Source organism: Calliphora vicina, chromosome 4 (assembly GCF_958450345.1).
Source record: "Calliphora vicina chromosome 4, idCalVici1.1, whole genome shotgun sequence".
Classification (NCBI taxonomy): domain Eukaryota; kingdom Metazoa; phylum Arthropoda; class Insecta; order Diptera; family Calliphoridae; genus Calliphora; species Calliphora vicina.
In genome coordinates this window covers 81,381,170-81,403,250 of record NC_088783.1, presented here as the reverse complement: position 1 = coordinate 81,403,250, position 22,081 = coordinate 81,381,170, and the positions used below count along the sequence as shown (strand labels likewise).

The window sequence follows — 22,081 nt, the reverse complement described above, 5'->3', positions numbered from 1 at the left end:
AATGTTTTTGAGTTTGATTAGTACATAATGAGAAAATAGTTGTGAGATCATACCAAAATGAGAAATTGATAGGAATTTCTATATATCTTTATCACAATTTAATTTATAAGATGCGTTCTTTGAGGATCGATGTATTAGGGTTTACTGACTAATTAAAAAATGCGAAAGACATTTCCGGTGAACTAGGGGTCATTGAACCAATATTTTGAACCAATCATTTAGTCGTTTTGTTTTCTAATATTTACGATACTAACTATGTTTTGAATCCATATTGATCACCATAATTTCAGACGTCAATTGAGATCATTTAGATACTCTTTAAAAGGTCTCAAAACTTAAGGAAAGTGTTCATTGTGGCTTACTATTATACTGTTCATAAGAACTGTGATCTTTTGTCATTCGATCTTGGCTGAAAATGATTAGCATATATCAAAGATATAGTGAAACATTCGACTGTAAGGAAGATAATTTTATTGCGGATTGACTGTCTTATAGGGAACCCTGTAGACCAATTAGTTTGGTGCCGCTCTCTTCTTGTAAAATCTGCAGATAATCACATATAAAATTTCTTTGGACCAGTTTTTAATGGCCAAATTTAGAAGGGAGATATCTCGATTTATTAATCTTTTGTCAATAGATGATAAACCCTAATAAATTCTGAGGAAGTTCGAATTTAAATTTTTTTTAGACATTTTTTTTATTTATTGTATCTTCATTACTTAATAAACTAACAACAAGTATTTCAAATCATATCTAATAATTGAAATTAAATTAGTCCAGCCAGTGCCGGACGAAATTTTTTTTATTCATTGTTGCTTTGATTAAATTGGTATTCTTACTTCTAGTTTTTGGATTAGGTGCTGTGTCTCTCCTTCTTAGTCGAGTGTGGCCACGGTTATCTAATATGTTGCGGGCCAGTGGGTTTGAGTGAATTTAAATTGTTTTTTAAATATTTTTCTACATTTCTCATGATCTCAGTTTTTACAAGGGGCACGTTTAGATCTTTGTGTATATTCGAGTTTTTGATATACTAGGGGGCAACAGTATATATGACTTTTCCATGTAAAGCGAACGAGGTGGCATTTCACTTCTGATTGTTGAATTATTGCGGAGTACTTAAAAAGTCTCATTCTTTAACCTTAAATGTTCAGTTAAATAGCTTTCCAATAGCTTATGTGTATTTGCGGGTAAATTTTGACTCAATATCAATCGCTTGAGAAATGTCGTTAAAGAGAGCGGAACAATATTTAGTTTCCTCAAACTCGTTTCTTACAATATTTACAAGTCTATGGGTTTGTTCGATAGTTCAAATTGATGATTCGGAATACAATTGTTTTCAATTAATATGGGGTACTACTTGTTCATGAGTATCTTCTCAAATAGCTTTGATATATTAGACAATAGGCCGATTGGTATGTATGATTCTACTTTTGTGTGATCTTTTCCCGGTTTATTTAACATGGTTTATTTAACATGGCGTAATATAACATTAAAAATAAAGAGAATTATTTTTATTGCTATCCGGGGTAGCTCCATAAGCATCTTGTTACTGATTTTGTCAATACCAGGTGCTTTCGTGCAGTTTAAATTAACAATAGCCTTTTCGATCTCTCGAATCTCAAAACGAATGGGTGCGGCTGCTCCAAAATTAGCAACTAAATTGCTTCATTTGATGTGTTCAGTGTAAATACTTTTTTCAAGTGATAACAAACAGATTCCCTTTTTCAGTATCATTTCCTGCCCAACCACCACTTGAATTTCGCAAGGGGGGGCTTACATATGAAAGGTCTTTTAAGACTTTTTGTTGCTCGCCATAATAAGTAATCTGATTGCGGGGTTGCGTTCAGGCCTTCTAAATATTTATTCAATGATTCCATTTTTCGAAATTCCAAGAGCCTTTTAAGTCTTTTTATACAATCTTTAAGATTCGATTTGAGCAATTGCGAGACATTCACCCGTAAAAATATTTATAGAATTTCCAGGAAAGATTATGCGATTTCGTAGGGCAATTACGAAATCATTGTTCAGCTACATGACAATATAGAAATCTTATAATGCTGTTAAGAAATTGTATTTGAATTCTAACGGCTGGTTTCAAGTTACATCATGTTTCTCAACATTTCTATTTCTGTTAACTTCTAATTGTGGACAATGTTGTTTAGCGGTCGTTTAACAGCAGTTAACATAATTGTGGACATTACTAACTTATCTGTGGAACATACAACACTGAATAAAAGCTTTGAGTTGATCTTTGTAGAAATATAACATTCATGAAGCTACTGGAAGGAAGGTGGCGCTTGTAGTCGGTGTTGAGTTTATCAAAGTTTATAGTTGTTTGAGAATTTAAGGGTTTCTAATAAAATATATGTAGTTAGCCAAACTGACGTTATTATTTAGTAAAAACTAAAGATTTTCGAGTTATTTTATTGGTAAACACACTTATTCAAATTTTCATACACTTTGAGATTTTACACACTTGTTGAACTTTTTTTGGCAGATGCGTGCCGTTGGGAAAAGAGATGACATGTGCCGGTAATATGAGTAAAACTGTATATTACCGGCACAGCAAAAGCGATAACAATTACAACTTGTGGCTGGTCTGGCTCTATCGATTTAGATCGACTTTGGTAGACTGACTGGATGGTATGGTGTTCAATTGTATTCCATATGTTCGAATTGTTTATACGAGTATGAATGATGTTTAAAATAGGGCAACAACTTTTTTTCAATTGTTGTTGCAAATACAAGTATTTTTTGTTGTTGTTGTTTTTGCTTTTACAATATTCATTGACAACATACCGAGGTACACAGTTAAGTGTATGATTGTAGTGAATTAATAAGACTTGTATGAGTTTTACAAATATTATGCATTGGTGTCGCGTGATCTTATTTTATTTTACTTGTATTTTTTATAAGTGTGTGCATAAATTTTTTCGTCTGTTTCGTCCGTCCGGCTGTCTGTGTAGCTTACAGTTTGTCCCACTGTCGGTCTGTCTGTTTGCTTGCCGGTTTTTTTTAGTATCTTACACTTGATCTACAGCACAATTGTATCAATATACTGTTGGTTTTTTGTGATTTTAACATTGAAATATGGTACTAGATTATGCGGATTTATTTACTTTTGAATAACAATTTAGTAGATAGAATAAACTTTTACTCTTTTCTTTCCTTCTCTGTTTTTTACTTTGGTTTTGGCGGAAAATATTGCTTCGAATGCAACCTGTTTCACGTTCAACCAAATTTATATGCGAAATTGTTTGCCTTTAAATGAAGATCAATTTAAAATATGTTAAATATTGCAGTGTAAGTACGAATATCTTTTGATTTTCACTTTTTTTTACAACCAAGAGAAATTTTTGTTGGCTGGGTTAATGGTGATCTTCATTTAGGAATTATTTAAAAGATAAGTTTGGTTTGGCTTTAATTACACATTCTTCAAATTTCACTTTAAGCTACATACTTATATTGATAAGAGTAAATTGTCAGTCATATGAATACAAATTTGTGGAATTTATAGACGCTTCCCCCTTGATCCTTGGGTTTTAGTGACCAGTTCTAACACTTTATATAAAGGAGGCCTGTCACTTTAATATGGCGTTGCCGTTAAATGGGATTAATTGAGATCATTTAGATACGTATCTACCCCTTAAGAGGTCTCAAATCTTAAGGCACTTGTTCACTGTTGCTTACAACAATTCTGTCCATACATTGGATTTGATCGAAGAGGTTCTAATCATTGCCAGCCAAATGATCTATTGTACAGCACTTTAGTTCACCATAAAATTTAAAGTTCACGAATGGATCTCAGATATCCCTAGGAGCCGAGAAACTTTACTTTGTATTTGTAATCTACACAGTCCCATCGCAGTATTACCCAGATAATATTGTGTCCAGAAAATAATCCCCTAAGGGCCATTATCACAACTTGCCTTTATAGTTAAAGGTAACTTCAAGCAATAGAAAAAGGTACCCTTAAAGTTAACTTTAACTATAAAGGCAAGTTGTAATAATGGCCCTAAGTATGACAAAGTTGCCTTTATGGAATGATAACGAACCCCAATTCAGTATATCCTATAATATATGTTAAACTCAGGGATAATTCATATACCTTCTTCTTTGCCACAGTGTTATATAGGACTAGGACCCAAAAATATTTCTTAATATTTGTAAATTTATAAGGTGTTAATTGGCGTATTAGCTTTATAAGATAGACGGAGTTATTCAATACCTGCAGAAATATCATATAATTTATCATCTGAAAATTCTCCAATATTCCAAAATTTTCATACTAAAATATTTTCTTTTAGGACAATTTGGTTGAAATATAAGATATGAGGAGTCCTAACCACACTGATCTTTGTGCATAGTATGAGGAAGCATTGATTTCCGCAAGACTGTCCATGTAGATATCAACGATCGACGATTCCAGACAGAATTCCAGTATAAATAAAAATATTCCCATTATTTATAGAACACGATTTCAATCATGTGGTTGTAGCGGCTGGCTTTACAGTACCTTATCCTGTCAATCCAATTTTACAAGACTTTGTTAACGGTTTAGGGTGCGGATCGTTTCTAGAATATTCGCATCGGGTTTCAACGTCACACGTGGAGTTTTCAGTCTTCCATCGGACGCGGCCCAGGTGGCGGATAGGGGGAGTAATTGCCTAGTCTAGTGATACTGTTTTCTACAACAGGTCATTGGTCCTGACAAATGCTCGAACCATGTCAATATCTTGAGATACATTTTCTTACAAATGGTCTAAACTTCTTGGCATACCTCGGTTTGTTAACGGAACTGCGATAGCAAATTATCACAATGCTGTGATACATTTTATTACCAAATGGTCGCAGCGGGATGTAATTTATGATAGGATAATATTATAACTGGCGATACATTTCATTAGAAATGATCGCCTAGTGCTAGTACATTCTTTATATTTTCTTAATGTTACAAAACTGTTATTTCCTCTCTCCCCTTAACCTTCTATCCCTCTATTTCCATTCTTCCCTTTCCCCCACTTGTAAGGTTAAATTGATGGTAGCAGTGCTGAAAACCTGAATGGCTAGTTAATGGTTAAAGAAGACTAGTCGCGAACAGCTCCTCTCCTCGGTTGTAATACACTTTTTACCCAGTCCATGTACGCAGTCACTGCATGGATGGTCCATCCCTGGGAATGAATGAACAACAACAACAAACTCAAACAACGGCAAGAGGTCGACAGGGGAAATCTATGCTGGCTGACTGCAAACAATCAGCTGTCCAAACTTCTGGTGACAGCTTGCTCAAAAGCAGCTAGGTAGCCTTGAACTTCAAGCCTAGCAACTTCAAAGCTGCACAAGCCCCCGCTGGTAATATTCCAGCAAAAACCACTTCCTCGGACACTGTCGATAAGACAGTTATCCATGCAAAAATGTTACAGGCTGGATTTTCAAACCAGATGTTGGGTTCAACCTCCGTAACCTCACTCGCCATTACGGCGAAATGATTTCCCCCACTCGCAAAGAACCGTTAAGAAGGTCCTTCGTACAAAGGCTTGCTGACTTGGTCATAATCGATCGACATGGATCCAAGTTGGTCGATGGGCTTACTAGAGACGAATTGTCGTCTTTAAGCTGGGCTAAGGCCCGGTTGGCTGAGCTGGACAGTTTCGATCCTCCCACCAGCACAGATGTATCGGACCAAGCCACATCTGTTGGGCCTAAATGGCAACACTCAGAGAAGGAACACCAAAATCAACAGCCAAAGACTAAACGCCCGAAGCAAGATGCTCGTGTGGAGTTGCTCGCAATCCACTGATAAGAGCTATTCACCCTTATCGTGGTTGGCGTAAACGTCATACGCCTACGACAGTTTCGTAATAGATTAAAGAAACAGTTTGCATTTTATCTTTAATCTAGTACGAAACAGTCGTAGGCGTAAGACGTTTACGCCAACCACGATAAGGGTGATTATCGATAAGAGTGTAGAAGACGGGGCTATCTCCCAGGTTGAGTTTTTGATGATCCGTCAGGGTGTTGTCCATTAAAAAGTCAGTCTCACGAATACAAACTTGCCTACAGCACTCGCAATAGGTGCTTCATTTCGTCCAAAAGTTATGTTCAACTATTTGTTTTGCAATATTTTTCAATGTTGTTTAAGCGCTTAAGATTCAAAATAACATATAATTTAAAAAGATACTAGTATATGGACCACCCTGGATATTTGTAAAAAGAATTTGTAATGCGACCAATTCTTCTTTAAACTCACAAGTATCTGTTAATATTTATTTGCTTTCAATCCCAATCTACAGTGGTGGAAATATTTTTTTTTAAATATGCTTACATCATTTCAATTAATATTTTTGATTATTTCAAACATTACAAATAATTTCTTTAACTGTAGCTTTTATTTGTTGATCTCCATTGAATGTGTTGTTTTCATTATTGTTATTATTATATTTATGGCTAATTTCTACTTTTTTTGTTAACTCTTTTTTTAATTTTCATTTTAATATTATTGTTTAATATTAAACGTGTACAAAATGATCAATTCGAACATTTATCATGATTTCAATTTTATCTTTCAACATAAAGTAGTTTGTTGATTGACTAAGTGACCATTTAAATCATTGTAAGTATTCCATGCCATAAATGAAAAATAAAAACAACCACCTCTATTGACCAGACGACATCAACAATAGCCACATGCAAGCTTTCCATTCCACAACAAAACAAAAGTCTAACTTCAAACCAAACAAAATACAATTGAAACCAAACCGAAACGAAAACAAATCCAACTAAATCATACTTGGAGTCGTACCAAGCAGCACTTTCGTGCAGAGTTTAAAAAACACAAGACATTTATGTATGATGGACTACAGGTCATAATCTCCAAAGCAAGAATACAGAAATGCACCACACTGGAGCAGCAATGCCAAAGATAGTTTGTCATCTTTTACGAGAAAATACACATACGAAAAGATAAATTGTCTGTCTCCACTTTGTGCCAAGAGCAGCAGCAGCAATATTGTGGAATTGAGGAGAATAAGACAACAAAGGCGACTACGATGATGACGCTGATGAAGTGAAAGATGGTGTAAGTAATATTGTTTGTGTTGTTTATGATCTGAGCAGTCTTATACATCATTGGCGGCTGTACGAACAAATACTAGTATGTACTCATATTTAGTTGCATTGCTCAAAAGTGGTAGTAGTCGTTGTCGTAGATACATAGATACTTGCTGTATGGATAATTATGATGACAATTTATATTTATGTTGCTTGTCGTACGTATGTACACACGTACATTTCTATACGCACGTTTAAGCTTATGAGAGCTTTATTTATGCACTCACAAGAAATTGTTAGTGGAGAGAGTAGTTCAGGTGAAATGTAGAACTCAATTTTGTTTGCAGGACCTAAAAAAAAGTAGCTGATGTTCCCAACTGAAATAAAACTGTAATTCATTCTAAGATACCGTTTCGCAAAAATAGCGTACTGTCGTCAATATTAGGTAAACCTGATCCAAGGATAAAAAAGTCCTTTATTAAGGATTTTATGATTTTATGAGGTATTTGAATTGCGCTTTTTTGCTGGAATCTCTCAGTGCACCATGTCCTGTATAATCCATTGATATGACCAAATGAACAGATGCCACCAACAATAGATGAAATGGAAACATCTATTGGAAAACTTAAAACCAACCTGGATTTGACCATATCCCACCCGAAATTATAAAATGCTGTCCATGTAAGATACCTGAGGCATTTCATCCACTCCTCGAGGAAATTTATCACGAGGAAAAATTGCCATATGATTGGCTACAAAGTATTCTTAATAAAATACATAAGAAAAGAAAGCTTTCGCAATGAAGGGACTACCTTGGAATCCAACTTATATTTACACCATCCAAAATTCTTACCAAAATCCATCTAAGTAAAGTCAAAGATACAATAGATAGAAAATTGTGTAGGAAACAAGCAGGTTTAACCGGTCATGTATTAAACACAGAAACACATTGAGGATCATCAGTAAAGAAGTAGAGTATTGGCAAAGTGATCTTTATTTTACATGTGTTGTTTATAGCACAGCGTTTGACGGCACATTCCGTTATAAAATATGGGATATATTAATGGACACTAGTATTCCACCTAAAATAATCAACCTCATAAAAACGCAATATCATAGCTTCCATTGCAAAGTTCTACATAACAACCGACTATAACATCCATTATTTCCGCAAACTGTTGTTCGCCAATAAATGCCGTGGTATTTAATTGACTCCAACCACACATCTCGAGGACTTAGATTATGCTGACGATATACATATGTTTTCTGTCCAACAAACATTCGGATATGAAATCAAAACTTGATGACTTAGTTGTCAAAATGTTGGACTGAAAATTAGTTCCGGAAAAACAAGGGCGATTAAAATGAGAGCCACAAAAACCAATTCACTTGGCATTGGTCAAAAGCACGTTGAGTTTGTTGATAAGTTCTGCTATATTGAAAGCTTGGTCGATAACGGTTCAAAACTATGGGGCTTTGACTGCGTTATACTTTGAAAATATGGTGGCCAAACGTCATAACTAATTACTAGGGGGCGGATTTATATGCAAATGCATGTTTTTTCTCGAACGTTCAAATACAATGTAGTCTAATTATCTATCCGATTCGCACATTTTACTGCAAAATGGCATCGATTTGTTACTGCATATTTTTGCATATTTTATTGATAATGCATATTTTGTTAAATTTTACTTCAAAATGCATATTTATATGCATATTATCCAAATTTTTAATAAAAAAATATTTTTTATTGTCTGGAAAAATGTTTTTTGTAGAATTTGTTATAGAAATAGCATGAAATATTATCGACTATCTTCTTCAAAATTGAGAAACTAAGTTAAGTTCTTCATTTCTCTATCAACAATTGAAAACTATCGTTTCTAAACATTTTGCTTCAAAAAAGTTTCGAGTTGTTTTTAAGTATCAAAAATTCATTAATGTACTGTTTTTATAATACAAGCGAGTACTTTGAGTGGAAGTTTAACAAAAACAAAATATATGTAAAATTTTCACTCAAGTACTCGCTTGTATCGAAAACATTCATATTTGTTTTCATTGCTATTTCGATTTATAAGAGATATCGATATCGTGCACGTCAATTGACCCTTTTAAATAACTTAGAGACAAATGCACTAAATAATTAAAGTTTAAAGTGACTACACTATATATTACTTAGAGACACTTAAGTGACAATTGTCTTTATGTTAGATTATATGGGATGTATAATGTAACCAATTGACTTATATCTGCGTTACAAATAGCACATACGTGTCAAATGACCCAAAATATATAAATTGGAGTCAGCCAAGTGATCAGACATTAGTGACAATTACTTTCTATAAGATACATTGACTACTTGCTTAACTGCTGGGTTATTACGAGATTAAAAATTAAGGATGCTACTTTATTACATCACGATCAACATTTTCATGATTTTAAAAGGCAAGTCGTAAGATAGAAGCTCTAAATATTAATATATCCACCGTTTTCTCAGAAGAACAATTATAATTTTAAAACTTTAACTATTTATTTCCGGGTATAATTTAAAGAGTCATAACTGCTGGGAACACTGTTGTGTATTTTTAAACATTGCGCGATCCATAGATTATTATTTTATGTTTCTGCACAAAAATATAAGTGCATATTTTTTAAATTTTTAGGTCATATTTTGATTTTTTTGAAGCATATTTTAGGCGCATATTTTCCAATAATAAATGCATGAAAATCCGCCCCCTACTAATTACGAATTATACAGAAGATGCAGCATTGAGCTCATTTCGGAAGAAGAAAGTTTTTTTGTACGTTTATTTTAACGTAAATCTTATAATTAAAACTATTTTTGTTCTCTCAGTGGAGAATCATATTTTGCAAATTAGATGAGTGGTAAATCAGCTCTACGCAGCCTTGACCTGTCTTGAGTTACTACAAGTAGCCCTGCGAGCGGGTTCGAATGATGATGTAATTTTGACAAATAAGCTTCTCGAGTCTTTCTAAATTCGTCCTTGACCAAAGGCACATATAAGTCTCTGTGGATGTTCTCATTTCTTAAGTACCATGGAGCTCCCGTCATGGTTCTAAGAATTTTGGATTACGCCCTTTGTATGAGATCTATACTGGTATTGCTTGCTGTTCCCCATAATTGGATTCCGTATGTCGACTAAGTAAGTGCATACCAAGGTATGCAACGTGATCAGATTGTGGGATGTTCATACTGTGTAGTGTCACTGGTGGACAACTTCCTCTCCTAAGTGGAAAAGTTATATGCTTACTTTTGATTTCATTTACTTGTATTCTCCAATTTTTTAACCACGTCTCCACGCGTCTGATATAATTATCTAGGTTTCTAGATGCTACATTTGAGTCAACGTGAGAACTAAGAATTGCAGTGTTATCTGCAAAGGAGGAAATGGTTAATTCTTCGGACTGGGGCACTTCACTGAGGTACACCAGCATTGATCGCATAATCGCCGCACTTTATCCTAAACAAGCGATCCGATAGGTAAGACTCTAGTATTTTATGTGTACAAGAAGGCAGTATGTATTTGATCTTGTGTATTAGACCTTTATGCCAAACCTTGACAAAAGCCTAGAACTTTTTTAGTTCGAATGTCTTTTCGTATCTCTCCAGTTAGGCGCTTAACTTGCTTAATTGTTCCGTGATGCTCACGGAATATGAATTGATGATCTGGGATAATGACTGTTTATGAATGTTAATATTTTCCATTGGATCATTTTCTCAAATAGTTTTGACAAACAAGGCAATAAGGTAATCAGATTGTAAGATGATGCCAATGTCAAATCCCTTCCTGGCTTGGGTATCATTATAATTTGGGAAATTTTCCAATCATTCGGAAAAACTACTAGAGACAAGATCGCATTGAATAATATTATGAGCACAATAAATGCCACATGGAAGATTTTTTTAGTTTAAGATTGTCTTTTATGATTTCTTGAACATCTTCTAGACTTACATTGATCCTAGAGTCGAACCCTCAAGTTAGCAGAAAAAAATCGCTCAAATACCACATGGAAACGAAGTCATTATATTGTCGGCAATCTGTATCGGAGGATATTTGTCTCTTTACTGATAGCAAAAATTCCAGATGTATATTCTGTTGATCAACAAATACCGACCGTCTCTGAACGAGATAACAAGTCATTCTATAATGATGCTGATTTGTAGGGCATGACAGTGTCTGTAATTTTCAAACACTCTATAGTTTTATTTGTATAATATCTTTAGTTTTTCTAAAGCCTTTTGGGAAAAGGTTTCCTGATGATCTGGCCTAAGCAACCAGTGAAATGCGCATAGGAACTAGCTTATTCCCCAACAATAAATTTCAGTGAATTTATCAAATTAAAAATTGGGAATTTAGCATAAAACAATTTTACTAATGTACCGGTAATTTGTTTGCGAATTATGTTGCTAAACAAAGGTCGATGATATATGAAGATCGACCACCTGACTGGCAAGACACTCTCACAATTATGGAATTTATATAAACTAGCTAGTATCCGTCATAATAGGATACAGTGTCACAATAACTCATGCCATAAACATGGGTCCTGATTTATGACTATTGCAAAAGTTTTCATAATGAGAAGTAAGATTCACGTACTACTCGGCCTTGTTGGGGAAGAGAATCAAATTATTTGACATTTCCACTCTGTTTTGTTTGTCTGACTTATCTGGAATCAACATGAGATCACTATTGTCCTTTATGAGAAAAACTAATGGTTTTGATGTGGTGGTACACAGCGGGATTGGTATCACCTAGCTCTGCCACTTGCACCAGTGCACAGTGGTTTTCCTTATATGAACAAGCGGCCAAAAATCAATATCTCCGAAACAAAAAAAGCTAGGGTATTCAAAATTTGTCAGTTCATAGTATGCAGTGTAACACAATGCGATCGATTATTAATGAAGCCAAGAGAGCTACTTCTACATGAAATGGAAATTGCTGCCTATTGAACGGAATCTAACCTATTCATCGGAATATATGGAGAAATCAGCTGGAATACAAAAAATTGTCTGTAGTACATAACAACATAAATATGTATATTAGTCTGGGTCGAATTGTATGGACGATCAAAAAGTAAAAAATCATATAGCAGAATCGCAATTTACGGAAAATTCTAAGAAAGTTTCCTCAAGAAACCATTGGTCTAAAATCATATATTATATTTCGTCTTTTATCCAAAAAAAACTATTAAAAAACAAGTAAGAGTGCTATATTCGGCTGTGCCGAATCTTACATACCCTTCACCAAATTATACTTCAAAATACAAATTTTTTGGTTAACAAAATTTATTTTTTTTTTCAAAATTTAAATTTTTTTTTTTGTTTTTTCAATTTTTCTTTTAATAATTAGCGAAAAAAAACATTTGCTGAAAAAAAAAATTCGGGTTAAAAAATATTTTTTCCGATTTTGACCCATTGTAGGTCCAACTTACTCGGGTCTTGTATATGTCATTGTAAAGGTCTTTGAAATATCTATGATTAGATATACATATTGTCTATATTAAAGACTTAGTAATCCAGATATACATTGGTCAAAAATCGAGGTTGTCCGGTTTTTTTCCTTATATCTCAGCCATTTGTGGACCGATTTTATCGATTTTAAATGAATCGTGTAGATATGTAAGTTATTTGGGGGCTTCGGAAAGTTGATTTCAACAGACAGACGGACATGGCTTAATCGACTCTTCTATCTATAAGGATCCAGAATAAAAATTACATTTTTATAACCTTCACCTTCGTGAGAAATACAGAAAAATCATTGGATAAAAGACGAAATGCGCAAGATAGGATTTGATTTTAGACCTATGGTTTCTTGGGGAAAATTTCTTAGAATTTTCCGTAGAATGCGTTTCTGCTATACGATTTTTCGTGAAAAAAATCGACACGTGAAAAAAATCGATATATGCTTTAGAAGACTAAACCTATATAAATATATATCGGGTTTTGTATATGAATTAAAGTCATTATCACACGTATTGCATGATCTACATTTACATGGTCTATATATGGATAAACACTTCTTAAAGAAGGAACTTTATATAAAACTTAGGGGGAAAATATCCCTTTTATTCTACGTGGGCAATGTAACTCATCTAACAATACGATGATCGCACTCTGTCTCCAATTTGCAAATAATCATATGCAAAAGCAAATAGGTTATTTACAAATATGTATAAGAGTATAAGAGGAAATATATGTAATAAAGATCCCTACGATCCATACATATATCAATATCTTTGAACCAAAGAAGCATGATATTTGACAATGTGCAACCTGTGTAATTCTGATCAAATGCATGGCGAGAGCAAAAGATAATTAATCTCCAAAATATTAATATTTTTGAAAAAAAAACATATACCAAAGCATTAAATTATTAAAAAAGTTGAGAAATTCATTGTGTATTATCGTTGTTTGCTTACTAACATTTATAATTTTAGTGTATGAATGGAAAATGAACAAAGATATTTTATATTGTGAAAATATATGTCACTGGTATAATTTTTCATCGCTGTTGCTTCATTTATTTCTCTTTTATTTATTTTATTTTATTTATTTATACACTAGATTTTCCATTTATGTCTGTACAAGTTTGTACTATGAATGATGCATGTGTTTGTTTTTCTATTTCAAAAGAAAAGAAATTAAATGAAATAAGAAAAAATATTTTTTAAATACTCGTACGGATTATTATACTTAAATACATACTGGTATATACGAATGAATACTACTAGATACTGCATTCTGCTGCATTCTAGCCTTGAACTTAATTTGAAACGGAACTCTTTATTTGATTTAATTTTTTATTTAAGCAGAAAAAAAAAATAAACCTGAGTTTTAACCGGATTATTTTACAGTTTACTTTCTATTTTTTCAAAATGTCTCTTCCAAGACTTATATAACTAAATAGGGTAAGTGGTTTATTGTCGTCTGTTACCATTTAAAATGATGGCTGGGAGTTGGCAATTTGTTACAAGTTACAAGATATTTTAGACCATTTATTATTTTAGAATGGCTGGACGAAAGAGCCAATGTATACATTATTTAGAAAACGTTTTTTTATTCATCAATTGAGGTTTCTAATGCGGATTTTTATTGTCTTAATGAAGCAATTAATATGAGTATTTTAGTTTTAAACAAAGCTTGTTAATTCTAAAAGAATTGATCTAAATAGATTTTGTTTTAATAGATACTTATTTTAATTACTTGAACCATTTAGAAAATCGAACATGTTCAATATTATGGGTGCTAAAAAAAACTAGTTGAATTAAAAATGCTACATATTATTTTAAACTTAAATTGATGATTAGAAAGGAAAAACTTGGTAGAACTGCAACAGGAATCATAGTCAAAGTGGAACTTGAATTCGGACTCAAAATTAAATATTGATAGGCAAAAAGTATGGTACTAATCAGTGGTATATCAGAGTAAAATCCAATTATAGTGAAAGTAGACCAGAGCCTTATATAGGCTCACACAATTAATATACTATCAGAGAGTGCAAATAATAACTTTCGTAGATATGTTTTTCTGATATCTCTGAAAAGTGTAGCTGAGTAGAAAAATAATATTCTTTTTATTATTCAGATTAACGACTTTGACCACGCGGTTACCCCGGTTTCAAAAGATCGTTGTGCTTCTGAGGGCTCTTCGAACTAAGTCCCAAAACCGAAAATGAATTAAAGCCTCAAACTTTTATATAAATAAAAATAAAAACAACATCGATATTTAGGGACTTAATTTTTTCAGAACTTTTTTCATTTTCAGAATTAGTCATAATGAAATAACTCCCCAATTTCTTGGTTCTCGGATGTACAAAAAGCGGCTTCCCTAAGTAAAGGTTTTTTGCAATGCTGGCCTTTGGCCGGAGGATATGGTTTCTCCTCCGGAGTATATCAAAAACTGGCTTCGGTCGCTAAGATCATTAAGGTAGGGTCACACATGACAAATATTTGACGAAAAAGACGTAAGCACTAAATACATTTGAATTATTTTATTTATTTCAAAAAACTAATTTTACTTAGGATGATTCAAAACAAAAAATTTAGTTTTATTTGATGCTGTTTGATCTTACAAAACACTTGTAAGAGTAAACACTTCAAACAAGTTTGTGCTAAAAAAAGTGGTTACGCTTTTTTGATCTCTTCTGAGCGATGCCGGTTTTTATAAAACAAATAATTTGAAAATTAGTGACTTAGTTTATTTTGGTTTGGTTGATTTCTTTGGAGGATTACATCATTTAGCCCCCAACCATTTCGGTTTAGGATAGCATAATCAGACAAGTCTTACCGATTTTTGAGGAGGCATGACGGAACTAGACAGATTCTGCCGATAGCCTCAGCAATCCTAAAGGATTAAACCTTAATGATGAAGATATATTCAGTAACAAAAAGTGGAAAAATACAGACATAAACTGGCGGCCTATGATTATTTAAAGGAAACATATTGGAATTGGGAGACACAACTAAAAATGCTCTCTCTCCTGGCCCGGTCGTTGGAAAGGTCCGCCGACTTTGACTAGAAAGGGAAAGATCTTGAAGCGCATTTAGAAGGTTATCTGGAGGATAGGTCAGTCAAACCAATCTAACCCTATCACCCGTGCTAGCTCTGGACTGAAGACGATAAGTAACCTGGGAACTGGATTAGGATCATTGCCGTGCAACTTCCTTATCTCGAGATAGAGAGAAACGAAGTTGTCTGAGGACAAACATTTGAAACCTTCAGCTACATTTATATCAGTACTGGAGCAACTACCATCATTGATCGAACATATGGCTACTCTTAGAACAGAAGATCATGCGGTTGCTGATAGACAAATTCACACGTTCACATGATACCTTTAATGCATTTCTGCCAAATAGTAGACTGTACGACCTTCGCATCACTTTAGTTTCGATATAGAATATGATTGATGAATGAATACTCACAGAGTCGGCACACGGGTCTACGAATCCCAATAACGCACAGTGGTATGAGAAAAAAGAAGAGGGAAATAAATCTGTAACTTCTAAACCCTTAGTCCGATTTGAATGAAATTTCACATGCGCAAAGAGGAAGTGTTGTGTGTGTTTTGAATTTGGACCTCATGAGCCCACCAGGGGCAGGGGGGACAGGGGTCCCCAAAGTAAGACACCTCGGGTATGTTTAATTTTAAAAATGATCCTATTTCTTTGTTTGTATTCCGATTTCAAAAAAATACATATGTATATAGAATCTTCTCGCCGAGTACTACATCAATTAACAATTCTCAGTGAGTTGTTAAGTTTTCCCTAATTAATTTTCCACGTAAAAACAACAAGGTAGACATGTTATATATCAATGGATAGAGGAATTTGTCTAATTTTCAATAATGTATATAACTTTTGACAATTGAAAAATTCGTGGAATACTTTTTTGAAAAATATGACAAAAAATGCTTTTTATTGAGCATAGATACAAATTTTTCAAATTGAAATAAAATCTTTATTTATGAATATTTTTTATTAAAATTTCACTGTTATGTAGATTTTTCTATTTAAAATGGAAAAATAAAACAAATTTTGAAATTTGTTATCAAGTATTCCGCATTTCCCAAAAAAGTCTTGAAAAATCCCAAAAATGGGATTTTTTCGTTTTTTTGGCTATAATATCCATACCAGAGGCGGGGTTATCGGAACCCTTTACAAAATAATTAAGAACGTATTGGGCCATCTAAAATAGGTTACCATAATTTGATATCGACTATGCGATTTGAGATTTTTTGCCCAAAATTTGAATTTTACATAAAAAATAGGAATTTTTTGAATGTACCCCTGGTCCCCTCGGTATCAAAAATTATAAATTTTTTTTCATTTAAAATATTTGATGTAAAGTTTGCTTTTCAAAAGGTATAAATTCATTATACATCCTCTTAGAAATTTTTTACATAACTTAAAAATAATAAAAGTACTTTTTTCCCAAAAAAAATAGCGAATGTAACTTTGGACTCAGTCATGATTTTTAAACAATTCTTTCTTTATTTGATATATACATCTGTTCTTAATCCTATAAAAGAAAAACGGAGAAAATCGGGAAGAAAAGCGGTCATCAAAAAAAGGAGTAGGGTGGGTAAATATGTTGAAAATTTAATTTTCAAATGCGAATATCTCCTAAGCTTTTTTTTTAAATCGGAACACAAACAAAGAAATAGGATAATTTTTAAAATTGAACATACCCGAGGTGTCTTACTTTGGGGACCCCTGGTCCCGCTCCTGGTGGGCTCATGAGGTCCAAATTCAAAACTTAAACTCGACTACACTTTCCAGTTGCGCACGTTCAAATCGGACTAAGGGTTTAGAAGTTACAGATTTATTTAACTCTTTTTTTCTCATACCACTGTGTAACGGATGAAATAAACAAATGTTTGTCACCCTACTAATATTTTTCAATCACAACAGCAAAATATGGTCATTAACTCTTTGCGGTTTAGTGGTCACTTTTCTAACCACCTTTTCTATAGTCTTTAAAACATTTTTATTGACATCTATGTATATTGTTTATTACACAGGTCAACAGCAAAAAAGGCTTCACTAACCACTGTATACAGTGGTGGCCAGGAATTTAAGACAAAAATTGTTTGCTAAATTCCATGTAATTGTCAATTATTTTTTCAAATATTGAGGACTGTTTTTTAAGTGTGTTTTATTCGACTGTGTCAATTCATACATATTCACCATGAACACATAAAATTTTTCTACAACTTGACGAAAAAATATTTTTTTAAATAAACATATTTTCTCACATTTATATCATTATAATTTTATTATTATAAAATATTCGGACCAAATTTCGTATTTTTAGTTCCATTAGTTTCGGTCATATCATGTTATTAACAGCGGATGTTCGCTAAGGTGGGTCAACGTATTTCCACATATCTTTATCCATATACATATGTTTTACCGATTTTTCCAAACATTTTTCAGAAACTGGAAACATTAATAATAAATTTCATACCCTTAGAGGTCCTTTTATTTTGGCTTTATCGCACTTAAAATTCAGTTGATGAAAAAATTACAAGTATTTGTCTTAAATTGGTGGCCACCACTGTAGATTTGATGCACAAAAATGGTAAAATTTTTGAGTTCTATGGATAGATTTTTTTAATTTTTTTTCTAAAATTGTGAATTTTTTTAGATGTTTCTCCACATAATTTATGATAACTCAAAAAGGGTTAGTCCGATATTACTGAAATAAACTTAGAAAAGTTAAAATTTACATAACTTAACCATAGAATTTAAAATTAGACCATATTTGTACTACTGGAACCACAATTAGGGTTTTTAATTTCCCGACCTTTTTTGATTCCCGGGAATCGGGAAATTTTTTTCTACATTCCCGGGTACCCGGCTATTCCCGAAATATATAATGATACTGTAAATTAGGAATATTATAGCCAAATTTCATATAAAAACTTAGTGTTATAATTGTAAAATATCAGATCTTCGAATTTATTAATAAAATTTGAGCTTAATTCATTAAAATCTTAATTCGTAATTAAAAAATGTAAGCCTTTCATTCCATAAATCCATTCCTAATATTTAATTTTTTAGATTCATTCCAAAGACTTTGTTTAAACAGAATTAATTTTAAAGTTAATTAATATAAGAATTTATTCAAACTTTGAATGATTAAATTTTTGTTAATCAATCATTTACAAAATTAATTGAAAAAATTGTCTTAAAGCTTTTCGTACTAGATTTTAATTGAAGAAAAATTTAATCATTTAATAAATTTTTGAAGCTATTTTGTTATGGATTCGAAGAAGAAATTTAAAGAAATTAGAATGATTCAATAAAAAATTAATTCTATAAATAATGAATTCTCTTTTTAAATTTTCATACGAAAAACTCCAAATAAATAATAATAAAAAGCGGTCTATTTTAACCAAGATATAAGCAAAAAAAATGTAAAAAACTTTTCACTGTTTTTTGGTGAAAAAAAAACAGAGTTCTAACTCGTTTTCTATGTATTTTCGTCAGTTTTTAATTCCCGGGATTCCCGACCAAAAATCCCGGGAATCGGGTAGTGAAAATTTGGAAAAATTCCGGAGAAATTTGTACCGGGAATTCCCGGGATAAAAACCCTAACCACAATACATCAAAATTTTGTAGTGGTTTTAAAAGCCTCTAAAATTTTTTCGATTTTGTTGCCCTGTATTATTAATTGGAAAATCATTCTAACTTTCTCCTTTCCATGATATTTAACAGTCACACGGTTTTCTTCAATACAAAGTCGATTGAAAAATGTACATATATAGAAAGTCGTTTCTAATAAAATTTTCAATGTGTCGAACATGGAATAAAATTATTTCATTGGTATTGTTTTGTCCAAATTCTTGTTTAAAAATATTTTTTTTCTTTTTTAACTTGAAAATAAATTTATTCGATTAATCGACAATTATTGATCGAATCATTTTATATTCATCATTTTATATTCTAAATTGAAAATTGTCATTCATTCGAATAAAAAAAAATATTTTTTCTTCGCTTATTCGTATAATTTTGAGTAACAAGCCTAGTATTTATAGTTGATATTTGCTATTGCTCCCCAAATATATCTTAGCTCAATTTGCAATATTAACCAGGTTTACAAGAATTCTTTACTACCAAGCACAATAATATTATAATTTGTTTAGTTTTGAAACCGTGAACAGAGAGATATGGGCAATTACATTAAATGTGCGACTTTGCAGTCGAATATCTCGAAATGGTTTATGAATAAATGTAAATTTTCTTTAGATTAGTTAAATTTCCCTATGAAAATATGATATTACAAGGTTTTTCAAGTCCTTTCGGTGAAAATTTCCATATGCAAAATATAACTTGAAAATCATAAATTTTTTAGTTTCAAACAACAAAAATAAAGTTTGAAAATAAGTTCGTAAAATGATTTCGTTTTAAAACTTGTCGTTGCATTTGTGTACGTCATTTAACATTTCATGCCAAACGTTGCTTGCTGCCACTAAATATGCATAATTCGATATACATATTTGTGATGTAATTAAATATTTATATTGTATAACCAAATCGATTTACGGTATTTTTCCTTTCAAATTCAAATCAAATTTTACAAGCTTTTAAAACTTTTACTTTGTAACGACAACAAATAACCATAAAGTTATTTAATTAAAGTCATATTAAAATATATACAGTGGGATAGATGTATGTACAGATTTTATGATTTACAAAATCATAAATCTTATCAGAAACTCATAAAATCATAAAAATCATGCAAAACATTGAAAGAAAAAAAAGCATCAGTAATTCAACTTAAAAAACGTTTAAATTGTCATGGTAAATTTACAAAACTTTTTCAGTCAAACGGACCGACAGACACAAACAAACAAACAAATAAACACTCAACCACACAACACAAACAATTTCAACTCAAATTAACAATATTGTACAGTCATAAGCCAAGTTTGTCTAAAAATGTTTATTAACATTAAACAACCACAACAGCAACAAATTATAAAAAAAAAAACGAAAAGTATTTTAACAGACAACATGACGACAGGCTCGAATTTGTAAGTGGAATGAATGAATGTTGTACGTATTCATTCGTAGTTGCCACATTATTTATAACCCACCGACCGACCGACCGACCATAATGCGGAAATTAATAATGAAAATGAGCAGAAACAGCTCCAGACAAGAAGAGGGTGGTTGGATGACAGCAGACGACAGGGGAAATGCAATAAAAAGCAAAAGTTTATCAAATCAACTTCAAAACAAAAACTAACATCAGCCAACAACAACAACTGGTGACCTCCAAAGCAGAGAAATGAAAATGAAGAAGAAAATGACAAAAATTGCAAAATAATTTTTTCGGTAGTAGGCTAAAAAGCTGTAACATTAACAATCTCCTTCATTACCAACATCATTACGGAGAAGACGAGGAAAACAGCCTGCCTTGCCATGGCTGCCTAGTCATTGGCGTTTGAGAGAAAGTAATGACATTTGAAGAACGTGATACTCCTCATGTTGCTGCATTTTTTGGGAGTTTTTTTTCCTTTTTACTACTTCTTCATCTTCTAAGGCGATTTTTGGTTGTCTGAGTCTCAGACAGCGACTACGTCGAAGACTACGACAACAACGTCATCATCATCATCTTGTAGTTGAGTATGTTTGAGCAACCCATTAAGAAAGAAGCTGTTGCTTACAACTGCATTTTTTACTTGTTTACAACCAAACAACCAGCCAACAAAATATTCATCCAACTCTAGTTTATTGCCATGTATTACATACAGCCTTTATTTTCATTCATTTATTTAGCTTTTTTTGATTTTTTTTTAAGTTGTCTTTGCAGTACATTTTCAAGGAGTTATATGGGTTTTTATATATATCATAAAGTGTAGGTAATACTAGACTAATCATTGTACTATATTTAATGGCATCACCTCCTTAGACATCGAATTATGGAATTTCTGAAACAAATACCACTTTAACCGTATTTCAATACCAAACAAACCTTATCAGCAGAGAGTATTTCAACCAGCTAGCTCATTTCGTTTTGGCCCTATCGTGTTTTCAACAGACAGTTGGATGATGTGTAACAAACGGAATGACAAAATCAATATAATCCCCCGATTTTCTTAAACTTTCCACAGTATCTTTCTCATGGTACAGTATCTACATGGAAGAATCTATAGGCTACTTTTTATTTTGAAATTTCAAGTAGGCGTCAGGAAGCATGGGAAAGTGATACGCAATTCATAGCCACTCTCTTCCCAACAGACAACCTCACCCACTGTATTCATAGACTTGGAGCTCCTTGTTATTCGCAAATGAGGATCTGTCGACCGACAGATGAATGCTTAGTCAGCAGCCCTGGCATCAGAATCGGACGCTGCACAGTGGTATGAGAATAAAAAAGAGGGAAATAAATCTGTAACTTCTAAACCCTTACTCCGACATGCACAAAGAGGAAGTGTATTCGAGTTTAAGTTTTGAATTTGGACCTCATTACCCCACCAGGAGCGGGACCAGAGGTTCC

The 22,081-nt window shown here is 32.6% G+C and overlaps 1 protein-coding gene across 1 annotated transcript in view; it reads right to left on the bottom strand.

Annotated features, from left to right (window-relative positions):
- dy (dusky) overlaps positions 1 to 22,081 on the bottom strand; it is a 52,158-nt gene that overhangs the window by 5,252 nt on the left and 24,825 nt on the right. The gene's annotated exons all lie outside the window — the stretch shown is intronic.